General features: G+C 34.5%; 1 non-coding gene across 1 annotated transcript; it reads right to left on the bottom strand.

Moving 5' to 3' along the window:
- Positions 1-16,112: 16,112 nt before the first annotated feature.
- On the bottom strand, positions 16,113-16,219 carry LOC116146524. Its single transcript, XR_004130521.1, has one exon. It is a non-coding gene; the product is annotated as a small nucleolar RNA R71 (small nucleolar RNA).
- Between the last annotated feature and the right edge of the window lie 835 nt (positions 16,220-17,054).

Genomic DNA, 17,054 nt, shown 5'->3' on the forward strand with positions numbered 1-17,054 from the left:
GCATCTCCTTAAAAGCTCGCTAAAATATGATGTTCACAGCGTTGCCATTGTCCACCAACATCATGTGGACTTCGCACCGACCTATTTCAGGCACGATGACGAGTGCATCCTCATGGGGATTAGAGGTGGAAAAGCAACCCGCCCGGCCCGGCCCGCGGCAAGTTGCTGTTAATGGCGGGTCGGTCCTGAACCGCCTGGTGACATTGGCGGGCCGGGTTAGGCCCGCCAATATTAAGGAATTAGTTGGCCCAACCCAGACCGCCAACCCTAACCCGCCGGGTTACGCGCGGGTTGGGCTGGGTTAACCCGCTTTTTGATTTTTTTTTTGATTTTGTTTTGTTTTATTTTGTTTAAGTTTAAATGTTTAATTAACTTTTCAAATGAATAATTAACAATTTATAAATGAATAAATGTAATTGTTTTTAGTTAATTGTTAATTTCTTTTCAAATGAATAATTAACAATTTATAAATGAATAAATGTAATTGTTTTTAGTTAATTGTTAATTTCTTTTCAAATATCAATAATTAAATTAAATTAATTTTTTTTATTAACATTCCAAATATTAATTCAATTTTAATACATTAAAATTGTAATATAAGAATAATTAAATTTATTAATTTATTAAAAAATAAAATAAGAAATTACAATAATTATTGCCTCGTTAAAAACCTCACCAAGAAGAACCCAATAGGATAAAAACTTGGTAAGGAAAAAAGAGTGCAATAATTGACAATTAATTTTTCAAGTTACAATTTACAAAACAACTAATTTTGGGGTTCACTAAGACCTCCCTCATCCGTATCATCTATATTACAAAATTGAAATGATTCTATTAAAGTATCGTCGACAACCTCGTATTGACCTTAATGACGCGACCGTTCCCAATCTCGAAGACATGTGAGGACTTCAATCATTTGTGGTGAAAGTTTAGTCCTCCTTTCATTTAAAATTCTTCCGCTTGCACTAAATGTTTGTTCGGATGAGACGGTTGAGACAGGAACAGGGAAAACATCTAAGGTAAGTCTTGATAATACCGGAAAAATACATTTTCTAGCCCTCCAATAGTCTAAGAGATCAATGTTGGCTCTCTATTGTGGATCTACAAGTAACATTTCAGGGGTTGCCAAATATTGTTGAAGCTCATTACTTTGTGACTACATGGAAGACAGTACATTAGTTGTTGTTGTTGGTGGAGCTTCTGAAGAGGAGGTTGTGCTTTGGATTCCGGTCCTCTTCGGCCTATTCAATGCACCCCAAGAGTAGAAGTCTTCATTTGTTTCTCCTGATGCAGCTTCCCTTGATGTTTCGCCTCTTTGCGGGTTCCCATACTGGAAATATACTTTGAAAAGTGTATTTTTTACCTCTCCTATTTGATTGGCATATGCTTCGATTTGTAAATTTTCACATAAAGTGTCAAAACCATTTTCTAAACCTGCTAATTTAATTCTAGGATCAAATATAGCACCTAAACAATAAAGAAAAGGAATGCGTTCCCAATATTTTTTAAAAAAAAATTCCATTGCCTTTATTGGTGCATTTAAAATTACATTGTCTTTGTTTTTTATAAATAACTCGGAAATTTTTATAATTGTATGTATTACCAATGGACTAGTAGGATAATACACACCAGAAAGTTATAAAGTGGATTGGTAAAAAGTTTTAAGAAAAGAATGAAATACCTTAGTTATTTGCCAATCATTTTCTACCAAATAATGAGGACCTCTATTATTTGCTACAAAATAACTAATTATATTAGCATAAGGTAAACATGAATCAAGCATTAAATAAGTACTATTCCATCTAACAGACATGTCTAATGCAAAAGTTCTAGGAGACATATTTGATTTTATACAAGCGTCTTGAGATTTAGCATTTCTTTTATTACTACTGGTAATCCAAGCTAAACAATCTCTAATTCTATTAATATTTTCCTTAATTGTTTTCATACCACTTTTCACAATTAAATTAATAACATGACATGCACAATGTTGGTGAAAAAACTTCAAATTGTTATATAAAGGATAATTACTTTGAAAATAATATATAGCTTTATTATTAGAACTTGCATTATCTAAAGTTAAACTTATCACTTTACTAACAACATCATAATCTTCTAAAACTTCAACAATTTTATTATAAATTTGTTCACCACTATGATCAATATCCATTAATCTAAATCCTAATAAAAATTTATTTAATTTACATTCATTATCAAAATAATGACTAGTCATACAAATATAATTTTGTTTAGCTCTACCACTTCAAATATCGGCAGTTAGAGCCACACTAATATGACAAGTATGTATTTTATTTTTTAATTCTGATTTCATTTTTTAAAACAATTTTATTAAATCATTTCTAGTTGCAGTTTTAGAATAGCTTTTAAATCCTGGAAAAAATGAATTTTGAACAAATCTTTTAAAATATTTATCTTCAGCCATATTAATAGGTTGATCAGTTACAGCAATATATAAAGCTAACTATTCCCAATATACATCAGAATTATAACGCCAATTAGTACCCATATTAGTTATTTGATTTTGATTGCTTTCTCTATTTCCATGTTGATTAATATGTTTATTAGCATGTCTTTTTAAAGTACTAGTACCATTACCTGAATCAGCTTTATAAATATTTCCCCAGTATTTATGTCTCGCTTTCTTGACTTGAACGTCATTTTCTGTCTCGTAAAACTAGTCGAAATGTGTCCAAACGTCTGATGTGTGTCTGTCCTCGCTTTCGACGGCAGTTGATGATCCCGCCTCAGCTTGAGATGAAGTTGGACAAGTACGACGATTACGAGGACGACTTCTAGAACCACCGGGAGCTGTTGGAATCGGGGGCATATTTTGAGGTGTATCGGATTCTGAGAATGGGAAAGCGGGACTATTTGAATCTCCTCCTGCATTTATGTTAGTAAAATCAGCGGGACTAGGACTAGGATAGTAGTTTCCATCATCATTGTAATTGATGGGAGAGAAATATCTATCCATTGTAGTTGAAAAAAAAAATTGATGTAGAAGAAATAAAAATTAAAGAAAGAGAATTGGAATATGGAAATTGGAATTTGGAAAATTGGAAATATAAATTAAAAATTGCAAAAACTAATAAAAATTAAAATACGAGCAAATTGATAACAAAGAGATTAAGAGAATAAATGAATAATTGAGAGATTAGAGATTAGAGAATATGAGAGAATGAGAGAATTTGAGTTGTGAGAAAAATGTGAGAGTTTAGGGCCAATTTATAGGAAAAAATGGGAAAGAAAAATGACAAAAAAAACCCCTCAAACGGCTATATTTCAAGGGTAAAGGGGCAATTTGAAAAATAAAATAAAATTTTTTATTTTTATTTTTTTCGGCCAACCCGTTGGGTTGGCTGTTGCAACCCGATGGGTTGGCGAGTCTCTTGCAAAAGAGACAAAACAGCAACCCGTCGGGTTGCAGGTTGCCATTGTGCAACCCGGCCCGCCCGGGGGTTGTTGCCTGATTTAACCCGCATCTTTACGGGCTGGGTTAGGGTTGACCTGCCTAACCCGGCCCAAATGTTCCACCTCTAATGGGGATATGCAATCGCCCCGCGTCTTTCTCTAAGGAGGTAATCTCTTCTTCTCTACGAACCTTAGCAAGTCGCGATGTCGTGCTCATCACACTCACGGGGTCATGGCGAGCTTTCCGAGTGTACCTTTCCTAGGCACCTCAAGAATTCCCCGCAAGGTGCAGTCCTCCAAAGATGATCCCCATGAAGTAGAGACTCTTACAATCACAGTGTTTCCTCCCCTGTTCCTCTTGATCCTTCTCCTGAACGGGAGTCAGACCATCAATATACTCATTGAAGTGCCCTTTCTTGATGAGGTATTCAATTGCTTTCTTGAAAGCTCGACACTCATCGGTGTAGTGCCCATTATCTCGATGATGACGGTAATATTTCTTGTTGTTTCTTGCTGAAGGGGGATTGTTCATGGGCGTTGGCTCTCCGAGCAGGTCGGTCTCTTCTGATTTGTCCAAAATAGCCGATACTGATGCGTTCAGAGGAGTATATTGATTCTTGTCGTGATCGCGATGAGGAACTTGAGCATAGGATTTCCTGGGCTCAAACTGCTGCTTCTTTCCTTTCCGTTGATCGTCATTAGCCCACCTGCGATCAACTCTTCTACTACCCTCTCCCTGGTCAAGATCACAGGTCGAAGGGCCAAGGTCTTGGCAAATGAGAGCGGCCCCGTAATTCTCTATTTGGAGATACTTCTCCGTAAGGTCGTAGAAGCGGGTGAGCGAAATGTCGTCCTCGGTTTACAACTTCTTCCACAGGTCCGTCTATGGGTGAACTCCCATAATAATGAGAGTCCGAACAGATTCTTTAGTGTGTTAGCCACCTTGTGTAGCTTCTTGTGGAACTTGTCAATGTAGGACTGGAGGGATTCAATCTTCTCCGACTGTATGTTGCTCAGATAGCTCAACGACATTGAGAACTTCCTATTCGCTTGGAAGTGTCTCAAGAATAACGAGCTCATCTGCTGCCACAAGTTAATAGATCCTAGTGAAAACGATTTAAACCAAGGCTTGGCTTGGGTAGTTAGGTTCATTGCCAAACAACGACATTTGGCTAAGTTGGAAACTTGGTGAAGCTCCATGAGGTTGTTAAACTCATAGAGATGATCATGCGGATCAGAATTCCCATCGAATGCTCACATATCGGGCATGCTAAACCTCGACAGAAGAGAAGCAGTTAACATTGGTGATCTTGCGGATCAGAATTCTCATCGAATGCTCGCATATCGGGCATTCTAAACCTCGATGGGAGAGAAGCAGTTAACACTGTCGGAGAAAAGGGAGACGCCTCAGCGACCTGCCCATGCTCATTTTGCTGAGCTTTAAGTTGATCCAAAATTCCTTGTAACTCTTCAATCTGAGGTAGCGCAACTACCTGAGGATCACTTTCCGTGATGTGGGTTCGACCCTCATGATTGCGGTTGAGGAAAGACCGTAGATCGGACTCTTCCTCGCCTTGGCCGGAGGTTCCGATATATCTTAACACATATTGATTGAAGCCGTGTGAAGGCAATGAAAGGTTTGGGGAGTTAGCCTGACCTCTGTAGTGGTCAGAACCAACCTACAATTGCTGGGGTTTTCCCTGCCTTACACTCTTGTGGGGGTGCTCATGCGATGTGGCGTGGGGCAGTTCATGATGCGACATGTCGCCAAGTCACAAAGCCACAAGTATTCTACCTGTTTCACAACCGGTATTTGGTGGTCCCTTAGAGCCCTTCGGCCCATTATCTGACACCTGTTTTCCCTTGCCTTTACGTGCTGTAGTGCATGCGACATGAGCCTTTGCCCATTTCCGTGCTTTAACGCAACCTACAGGCCTTTTTGGCGGTAGCACTGCCTTGTTGGACTCGAGTGGTACAACATGATCCAAACAATCTAACCTTCGGTTAATCGTTTAGAGAGTATTGTTGTACCTCTCTAGGTAATCCATCACAGCTAGGTCGAGTTATCAGCTCGAAGGAATGTCCGCTGCGATACTATGCCGAATCAGGGGCACTTCGAGAGAAGTGTCATCCTGTACCTAGGAGACCTCCTCGTTGCTGGGGCTAGCTCGCTCGATTTCGAAACCATGCGCCATTTGCTATCGAACATAATCGATTAATCAGAGATTCCTGATGAAGAGCTAATAGTAAATCAAGTCTTCCTTCTAGTGTCAAATTGTTGATGCTTGATTTTGACACCAACTATTAGCACGTGCAAAGCGCTAAGGTGACTTAGGAATTACACGTGAAATGGAAATGAAAGGAAATAAAATGGAGATGATTTTTAAAGTGGTTCGGATGCTCAAAGCGAATCCTACATCCACTATCTTTTTATAAATGAGATATTACAATCAGGTTGCAAGTAGCAATTTAGAGAAAACAGAAATACAGAGAGGGAGATAGAGTGTTTATCTTATCATAATTCGAATCCCGAAAAATGAGAGGGGAGCTCTCTATTTATAGTAAGAGGTTTCTGGGTAATGATTATGGGTCTGCTAGTGGGCAGGTGTCGTACAGTTCCTACCCTGCTTCCTATTAGCTAGTTGCACAGAAGATATCCTTAAATCGCGTAGGACTTGGGCAGGTGGGTGACTCCCAACCCCTCACCTGCCAGGCCGTTACCTGCCAATCTGATGAAAACCTTACTCCTTCTGTCATTGGACGATGTGGCAGTGTCTGGACGGCACAATGCTTTCTTGAACTCTGATTGGTCCTCACTAACATACGTCTGCATCAACCTTGATTTTTTAGGCATAATAGGGAGAAATGAAATAGACAAAACCAAAATGCCTAGAAGCTTTTTATTGGAAGGGGCGAACCCAACCTCGCCATATATCATACTCTATAAACCACGATTTGGGCAGCACTTAAACCGACAATCAATAATTCCTTACACAAATTCCACTTGTCTAGTCAAGCATTCTCCTTAAATCACTACTAGTAAAACAATAGGGTTAATTTCACTAATGTCTTCGAAATTAATAGATACATTTCTAAAATTATTGATTGTTCCCTAAAAAAAAAATTATAGAGCCCCATAGAAGATATAAAAAAATAATATAAATTCACGGAACATAAAAGTTAGATGAATAAGTATCTACTTTTGAAAAAGATCGAAGAATTTATTAGAATAATATTATACACCTTTTTTTTTTTTTTAATTCAAACGATTGAATACAATTTCTTAAGTGGATTAACTTGAGTTACTCATAGATTATGTTGTTATAAACTTAAAAAGAAAAAGACTATTTTCAAAACTAGTTAATTTAAAATAATTTGACTGAAGTATTTTTAATATTTTCAAAAATATTATAAATAAACTTTAAAGCAATATACATTAGAAGATGATATCTAAGATGTCAACAAACATGACTACTCATTAACGGCATAAGATTTGCGAACTATTTTGATCGAAAGCAATAGCTTGACGTAGTCATTGCACGAATGGTCCCAAATGGCTCGAGTCGAACGACGGTTCCTAGGCGAAAGTAACATGGGACCGGACATGAGAGCCAACAAACCAACATATTGTTCGGGTTTGATTCGATTCAATCAAGCTGTAGAAGGGTCTTCTAGACTTGACCTAAAAGTGAAAACGAAAGATCTCCACTGGATAATGGGGCCAATGAAGATGTTGCGGTACAAAATTGGGCCCCGAAGCCTGAACTCTGAGGTCCTCTTTCTCTGTGGCTTTTGCACCTCGCACTTCACAACCTGGAGCCCATAGACAACACAATATCTCGGTCCCCAATCGGCAATCCCTCGCGTAACTGGTCAATTCAATCCAACCGTTGTGATTTGTGGGTATAAACACAAGACAAATCATTGATGAATATTTTGCTATACCAAGTTTTACTTGTAATTCAAATGATGCAATATGAATTAACCAAGGGATGTGACTTTTGTTCATAAACCTTCACTAGTAAAGGCCACCCCACTAAGGTTAAAATTTACCAACATCGTATTATGGTGTACTTGTTTGGTAGGTATGCACAATATTTTAATAACATGATAGGGTTTTTAATTATAGTTAATAGACTGATTTATAGCTGTATTCAGACTATTACTTTATCTCTATCTATTTTGTAATATAATACTTAATCTTGACAACGAAATAAGTCCATGTGAGTGGGCATATATTAATAAAGCTGTATTCAGACTATCACTTTATCTCTATCTATTTTGTAATATAATACTTAACCTTGACAACTAAAGTAGTACATGTGAGTGGGCATATATCTATTAATTTAAATAGAAATTTCTTGATTACATTATTGTATAATTAGAATTTAGGGATGACATTGAAATAGTGGAGAGACATATATGCCGACCTCAATTGTTTATATTTTTGTTTTACAAAGAAGACGCCATCAGAAATCCTCATTCAAATGAATAATTTCTTACATATTATCCCATTCACATTAAGCTCGAGCTCTTGGGATATTTTGCTAAACAAATTGATATTTTTTTACATTAAATGACCAAAATTTTAACTTGGACATTACAAGTTTCTCATACGATTAGTTGAAGTTGATAAAATTGCACTTATGTAACCTCAAGGGATTGGTCTGACAGTTAATAAGGTTTGCTCTATTCCTTGAGTTATTTGATTCAAACCTTGAGGTTATCTACTAAAATAATATTGTGACTTGGTTTTTTGAACTTATAAGGTGTTCAATGGATTCTAGAGATAAATTGAGATGCGTACATACTGGCTCGGACACCCCCAATTACGGAAAAAAAAAAATTGCAGTTATGTTGATTTCTGCTACCCAAAGTTAAGCACAAAATAAAGAACTCCAACACTGTTGTAATGGGCCCCCAAGCCAAAATATAAAACAATAGATTATGTAGGTAGGTGGGACAATTTCATGTTGAGAGACTGTTGGTTTGAAATGGACATTGGTGGAATATTGGTGGACAAAGAAAGTATTTCTTTTGGGTTTTTGTTTTGGATAGTGATTTGTGGGTGAAGTTTACACACATATAATACAACTACTTTTATTTTTTAAGTCATAAAGTACCAAAAGAATGTCTAAAAAGATAAACATACATTCACATCCAAAAATCCCTCACTCATTCACTAGTTGTTATTGCTTTGATTTAAGACAGCTAAGTGAGTACCACCATATCTTTTGCCTATCAAGTGTCAACTCTCTTGTTCTTTTCTTATTATTTCAATCTTTCATTGAGGTTCTGGGTTCATAACAAATCAAAATCACCTAACTTAAAAAATTGGTATGGGCCGCCGTGGGAGTATTATGACAATTATGGAACTGGCCCATTGCCTTTGTAGGCTGTCTTGCTCACATAACATAAAAGCCTAACTGGATAAGTATAATTCGCTTTAATAAAGCTGAATGTCAGTATCTCCAATTGAGAGGTATAATTAAAATCATTCATAATCCCTAAAGATTCATTGATGATATTTTAATCCTGATGGAGCTTTTAGCTTCAGTAAACATGTTGAATATGCAACGTCTTCAGAGAAAAGCCATTGCTCACACTTTTTGATGTTGTTAATTTATTGTTTTATTAAATATAACCATAAATGTTAAGAAAGAAATATTTTTGTAAAGATTAAATTACCATTTTAGTAATAAAAAATTAAAAAATATGTATTTTAATAAATATATTATTAAGACTTTAATATAGATTTAAAGAGCTTAAATAACATTACTCGTTTTAAAGAGTTAATTACACAGACCTCCCTTTAACTAAGGCAACTTTTTGTATGAAAGTTAACTAAGGCAAGGGACAGATAAACCTTTCTTGATGGCCATTTTTGTCAAAGAAAGCCCAATCATATAATCAAAGCCTAGTCACACACCAATTAAGGTACAAAGTTACAGCTTAAGCTTGGAAATTACATTTTGGGGCCTAAATGACCACTCCTTGGATACCAAAAAAAGCCCATGACGTCATCAAAACGGTAAGCTCCTAGCATTCTTGGGCATGTAAGCCCAAGCCACCACTATGACATTCAGTGACATGTAAACCCAAGACAATTCTAAAAGCCCTTAGCCCTCTATGATATGAAAGCCCAATGCATTCTGCCATTTTCTGACATGTAAGCACAAAACAATTCTAAAACCTCTTGCCATTCACTAGCATTAAGTCTTAGGCATTCTGGCATTCACTAACATGTAAGCTTAAGACAATCTAAAAGTTCTGAGAAAATGTAGCTGCCCGGTCCCCCCAAGTATGTATTTAAGAAAATGGCCTTGAAACTGTTCATCAAATTTTTTATAATTTAGAGAAGATGATGTGGCATAGTTAGGATTAATTAAACACGTAAAATGGGTTAAAATGAAAAGATTAAAACATATGTGGGCCGAATCAGAAATAATGAAAGTTTTCAAAATTTGAAATTNCATGAGAAATTTAGAGTTAAGAAACATATACTGTTTATTCGACATATCAATTGATAATGGGTAACTGTTAAAATAATTAATTTTCCTCTTTTTCTTTTATAGTTTTCATTTCTTTTCAAAATATATATATATAGAGAGACGAATAAACTGACAAAAAGAAAAAAGAAATTAGCTTCCTACCTTTTTATGATTATTTTCTCCCCATTGATTATTCACATTTATCTGATAGACAAAATTTCAAATTCTAAATGTAGTTTGGAAAAAAAAATAAAGGATATATAATTTTAAGAAAGAAATATTTTTTTAAAAGATTAAATTACCATTTTAGTAATTAAAAATTAAAAAATATGTATTTTAATATATATTATTAAGACTTTAATATAGATTTAAAGAGCTTAAATAACATTACTCGTTTTAAAGAGTTAATTACACAGACCTCCCTTAAGATTATTAGGTTAACACAACGATCCCACTCATTTAACTTCTGTTAGGTTATTTCCCTTATACCCTCTCCAGCATACAAAACTAACAATTTGCCCCCTAAATAAGCCTTACAAATTACACCTTTTACCATCAACTTTTCGTGTGAAAGTTAACTAAGGCAAGGGACAGATAAACCTTTCTTGATGGCCATTTTTGTCAAAGAAAGCCCAATCATATAATCAAAGCCTAGTCACACGATTGAGGCCCCAATTAAGGTACAAAGTTACAACTTAAGCTTGGAAATTACATTTTGGGGCCTAAATGACCACTCTTTGGATACCAAATAAAGCCCATGACGTCATCAAAACGGTAAGCTCCTAGCATTCTTGGGCAGGTAAGCCCAAGTCACCACTTTGACATTCAGTGACATGTAAACCCAAGACAATTCTAAAAGCCCTTAGCAGTCTATGATATGTAAGCCCAATGCATTCTGCCATTTTCTGACATGTAAGCACAAAACAATTCTAAAACCTCTTGCCATTCACTAGCATGTAAGTCTTAGGCATTCTGGCATTCACTAACATGTAAGCTTAAGGCAATCTAAAAGTTCCTGACATGTAAGCCTAAAGCATTAGGCATTCACTAATATGTAAGCCTAAGACAATTCTAAAAGCCCATGACACTCTCATAGATAGCCCATGGCATGCGCTGTTATAAAAGTCCATCACATGATGTCACAGATTGTCCTATAAAAGCTCATCACACGATGACACCGTTGCTAAAAGCCTATCAAGAGATGACACAAATTGTTCCATAAAAGCCCGTCAATCGAAGGTACTGTTGCTAAAAATCTATCAATAGACGACATAGATTATCCCACAAAAACCCATCACACGATGACATTGTTGTTAAAAACACATGAAGAGACGGCATGAATGTCCCACAAAAGCCCATCACACGATGACACCATTGCTGAAAGCCCATCAAGAGACGACAATCTCTTATTTTAGGTTTGTTTTGCTTTAGGGATCCAACCAACATCCTTTCACAGGCCTTCTTGTAACGCAAGACCCAAATCTATCCCAACACAAGATTCGACATGCTCCACACATAAATGACCTACAACCGAACAGTAAGGTAAACCAAAGTAAGTACTTTTCATTTTTTCTAAGAATAAAGATAACCTCACAAACATTTCTTATAAACACTCTCTCACAAATATGATGTGATAACTCGCAATTGACTTGGTCAAGCAAAACTCATTGTTGGGCAGATAAGATCCTACGAGTTGACACGTCGCATTTGTGAGAGAAAATTAGTGAGAAATGTTTCTCAATGTAGTACAGTAAAACCTATCTATAATGATACTATATATAGGAATAAATTCTACATAGTCATAAAAATTCTAGTCCCAATTTGGGATAGTTATAAATAAGAATAAACTCTACATTGTAATAAATTATAATTTTTCTAATTTCCGCTTTAAGGAAAGTTGCTTCTACATAATAATAATTATCTATATATTACAAAAAACTATATGTTACGTAAAATTAAAGGTTTAAAATAGAATAAAATATTTATTTAAATTTGTTTGGGACAATGATTTATGTTTTAGAGTTGTTATCACATATTTTACTTTACGAGTACATAATAGCCTGTTAGCATGGATACCTTCTTGTTGAAGCCAAAATATTTTTAGTTTCTCAAATATGTTTAGAGCTTCATGTCACAAGACTTTTTGTATTTCCGTACTATTATCCTTAGGATTATTTCCTTTCTCTTCTTGTCTAATTGCAACAATGATTTCTCCTTTGATTAAAGTATACACGATTTGTTGCTCATTTGGATAATCAAAGAAGACATTAATATCCATTCGATTAGTGTAATGAATTTGTCGAATCTGATCACTCAATTCTATAGTGACTTTTTTATTCCTCCCATCCACTTCATTTGTAACTTACAATTCATCGACATTAATGGTCCTAATTTTGCAGCGTTTAAAACCATTGACAATTGACTTCACATCAATTGACCATGCATCAAATGTATTTATAATTCTATCAATGACACTTATTTTTATAGGTTCTAAGAAACGATCTTTTATTTGTTTCAAAAGTAGGTAATTGAAACGCTGTATTGAAATTCTAATATTACAAAAATATGAATTGAAATCCTAATACTGTACTACTAAAACATGAATTATAAAATAAGAAATCAAAACTATAATTTTTGTAACTACACTTCCATTAAGTTATAATCTCTGTATAGTAATAAAATTAGTTGGTTCCAATATTATGATTATAGAAAGGTTTTACTGTGTTACTCTTTTCCTAAAGGTTGATGGGCCCAATCCACTTCAATGTGGTAATTTTTGTGAGTTATGGTGTTGTGGTATTAGGGATTGGAACATCCAAAGAGGTCTAATGGACCCAGATGTTTCTTGAATTAGGCTTTCTTAGGGTACCTAATTGGACATCTTGGAGCAAAGGGTGTGAAAGCCCATTTCTAAAAAACCTAAGGAAAAATACTTTTCAAACTCCAAAAATCTGCCAAAAATAAAGTTGAGTCTTAAAAGTTAAAACACTAGTATTAACTGATTTGGTCAGCAAAATGACGATTTTACCCCCAGAGGCCAAAAATCCCAAAATTACCAAAATATCCATGGGCACGTTTCAACGACTTAAGAATTTTTTTTTTCATGTAGTAAAACACCTGCATAGCCACAGGTTCAAATTTTATACTTTTATTATGCATATATTTTTTTTTTTAATGAAATTTGTAAAAGTCCACGTTCTTACAACATTTTTCATGTTATTAAAAATTCCAGTTTTGGAATTTCTTAACCATGATCAAGTATGTAAAACTACCCAAAAACCCTCTCAAAGGTTTTTACTTGGATTAAAACACTTTGATTTACTTAATTCTGCATAAAAAACCCACAATGGAGCGTTTCAGTCAATTCCTTTATTATCTTAAAATGATTTAATAAACTTTATTTTATTTTTTATCAAGAGATAAATCATGTTTAGGTTTATCTCTTTTCTATCAATTAAATTATGTAAATTCGAAAATTTTATTTTATAAAAAATTTGTTTTAGCATTTATCTTGGAAAAAAATATATTATTTTAGGCATTTATCTCTTTTATATTTGTTTATTTGGTAATAAAATTATTTTGCAGGATTTATCATCCTAAAATTCTTATATAAATCATTTTCACTATCTCTTATTTATTTATCTTAAATTAAATGAATCTAAATTTACCATTTCAATATTTTTTATCTTATTAAAATTTCTAGATATTTATTGAGTAATTATCTTTTGTTTAAATAAATAATTTTCCCAAAATGAACTTAGACTTATTTAAGCTTTCATCATTTTCCATATTATTTTCTAAGGGATTTATATTCTTACTTAAATCCTAATTTCTATTTATCTCAAAATTATAAATTATCTGTTATTCTATTCATCTCATTATCAAATATTTATCACTTATCTTCAAGCCTATATAAAGGCTGGAGCTCTTTTATTCAAGGCAGCATGAAATCTTCATCATGGATCTTTAAGGAATTTCAGCATCCAAATATCATTTGTTAGCCATTTTTCCAAAGTGAAAGATGATAAGAGCTTGGAAGTACATGTTTATTTAGTGATTTAAGATTATTTGTGGGAAAATAGGTTTAAATTGTGAATTTTGACTTAATTATTTCAAAAATATCTTTTATGGGGTTATAGGTGTGTTTTGAGTATTTTAAGGTCATAAATGGTTAAAAATGATACATTGATGAACATGAACGATACCGATGGAATTTGTGACGACTAGGAATGAATGGTGCAAGGATCGGAGTTGAAACGAGAAAGTTATGATGCTTTAAGTATGAAATTCGAATCCTGGAAATTTCTTCAATTGTGAAACGTGATTCAATATTTTGACCATAACTTGATATGTGGACCTTGGAATTGGATGATTCTTGTGGCGTTGGAAAGCTGATTCAAACTATAATTCTTAAGTTAAAGACTTTGTCCAATTTTGAATATATCTAGCTCATTAGAGGGAATCTCCGTATGCCGCAGCAGAGATTTCTATCGCAGTAGCGACAACACTTAGGCCTGTATGGGTTGTGTTACGCTTAGTCCGAATTTCCTTCTTTTATTTTGGAATATAATTTTTTCTAATCACACTCTTAAACCCTAACACTATAAATAGATTTCTTTATCTATTTTTGGGGGGAGAAAAAAGAGAGAGAGAGAGTACTAGCCGCTTTTGGGAGATCAAAACAACAATTCTTGGAGTTTTAGTTTGTCAATTAGAGAAGTTTTTCTGTTCTTTCTTGAACTCATGTTTATTAATACAATGATTGTTTTTATTATTGAAAATATGAACTAAATATATTTTCTAGAGCTAAGATCTAAATATATTTTCTAGGGCTCAGATGTAGCCCGATTTATAAATATATGTTGATTTTATTATTGTTAATTTTTAATTAAGCATTGCTCTAAGTTTTATTATTGCACGTAATGCTTTTAATTCTTATGGATCCGAGAGTTGAATGACTTTATGGACTAGGTTGAGATGAAGAGATGAAACCTAATTAGTCTAAGGTAATAAAACAATAGATTGAACAAATGCTAGAGATAGGTTACTGCGATCTATGAGACTTTGATAAATTCCATAAAACGTAATGATCTTTCAGTTTCTAAATCCAATTTAGATGTATCTTGGGTTCATGATTAAAAGTTAATCCGATAATTATTCAAGAGAAAGTTAGCAGAATAATTTGACCTTGACCTTTAGGAAAAGCATAATTAGGTTAGCAATTATTATTAATGTATATGATTAAATTGGTGCGAAATCTGTGTCCTAGGTTTAGTCGTATTGATTTTCAACCATAGTTTTAATAAAAATTCTACCGTTGTTTAATTTTTAATTTGTTTCAATTTTAGTAATTCATTCTTGTGAAATTTGATTAATCAAATAGTAATAAGATATGTTAATTTGGTACATGGTAATAGTAATTCTCTTGGGATTCGACACTTGTTATTCATCCTTTATTACTTGTGCAATTTCGTACACTTGCGAAAAGCTTGTTAAGTTTTTGGCACCGTTGCCGGGGAATTACCATTTTATTTTACTAATATCAGTATGAGTTATTTAGTTGCTAATTTGATTTTTTTTTTAATTTTAATTTTCTTTTTGGTGTTTAGGTCCCAAAGTGTTTACATCCAAAGGGTGAAAATCTTGTTCCTTTCGATTATGAAATTGAAAGAACACTTCAAAAGTTGAGAAAAGAAAAGAGGCAAGCCAACACACAAAAATCAATTGCAATGGCTGAAAGGGGAATTATAAAACAAGGTGTGAATAATCAAGAGAATGAGAATGAGGAAGTCCAAGGGGGTAACGTGGTTGTCCACAGAGCATTAAGGGATTACTCAAGTCCTACCATCCTACCATTGAGGGATGTGCTTCTAGCATTAGGAGACCACCAGTGCAAGCAAATAATTTTGAAATCAAGCCTGTTATAATTCAGATGATACACAATCGGTGCAATTTGGAGGATTTCCAAGTGATGATCCAAATTTGCATTTTGCAAATTTCTTGAAGCTTTGCGACTCTTTCTAGCATAATGGGGTATTTGATTATGCTATTACACTTAGGCTATTTCCCTTTTCTTTTAGGGACAAAGCTAAAGCTTGGTTATTATCACAACCTGTTGGGGGGATTACCACTTGGGATGAATTGGTTCAAGCTTTCCTTGCTAAATGTTTCCCACCGATTAAGTCAGCAAAGATGAGAAGTGACATAACTAATTTTTTCCAACAAGTATTAGAGTCACTTTATGAGGCTTGGGAGAGATATAAAGAGCTCTTAAGGAAGTGTCCTCACCATGGGTTGCCAATGTGGTTGTTAGTGTAAATGTTTTACAACGGTTTGCTTTCGAATATGCAAGTTATGATTGATGCAGCGAGCGAGGGAGCTTTAAATAATAAAACCTCGGAGGAAGCATACAATTTAATTAAACTGATGGTAAGCAACAATTACATGAAGCCTTGGGAACGAAATTATCCAAGGGGAGTCGTGGGTGTGCAAGATGTAAATGTTTACACCGCTTTGGCTGCTCAACTCTCAGTTATTCAAAAGCAATTGGGTAATCACTTATCAAGAGATTGTCAAGAAGGGACTCCATTTGCTCCACTTAACAAAAGAATTATGTGAATAACTTCCAAAGAGGGCAAGGGAATTCATACTCCAACACTTACAATCCGGCATAGCGGAAACATCCTAATTTCTCATGGAGCAACAACAATGAACATAAACCACCTCCTGGTTTTCAAGCTCAAAAGCAAAAATCTAATATGGAGAATGTGCTCACCAAGTGGACTTTAAATGGGGAAAATTCATAACATTCTATTAGGAAGAGTTCAAGGATCGTTGCCAAGTGATACGGTGAAGAGCCTAAAGGAGCAAGCCAATGCAATCATACTTAGGAGTGGTAAACAATTGGAGGAACCAAGTAATGAGAAACAAGCTGACAAAAGTGAAGTAGACTAGGAATGTGTAGAAAATCATGCACACCACGACGATAAAAATGGTCGTCATGGCGAGCATGAAATTGTTAGGAAACGATATAACCCATGGCAGTAGAAAAAACAAAAATAAAACAGCGATCGATTCCATTTTAAGCCAAGATCCGGATATATATTATAGATAATATGTTAAATCAAATAT

This window comes from Pistacia vera, unplaced genomic scaffold (assembly GCF_008641045.1).
Source record: "Pistacia vera cultivar Batoury unplaced genomic scaffold, PisVer_v2 Contig478, whole genome shotgun sequence".
Taxonomy (NCBI): Eukaryota; Viridiplantae; Streptophyta; class Magnoliopsida; order Sapindales; family Anacardiaceae; genus Pistacia; species Pistacia vera.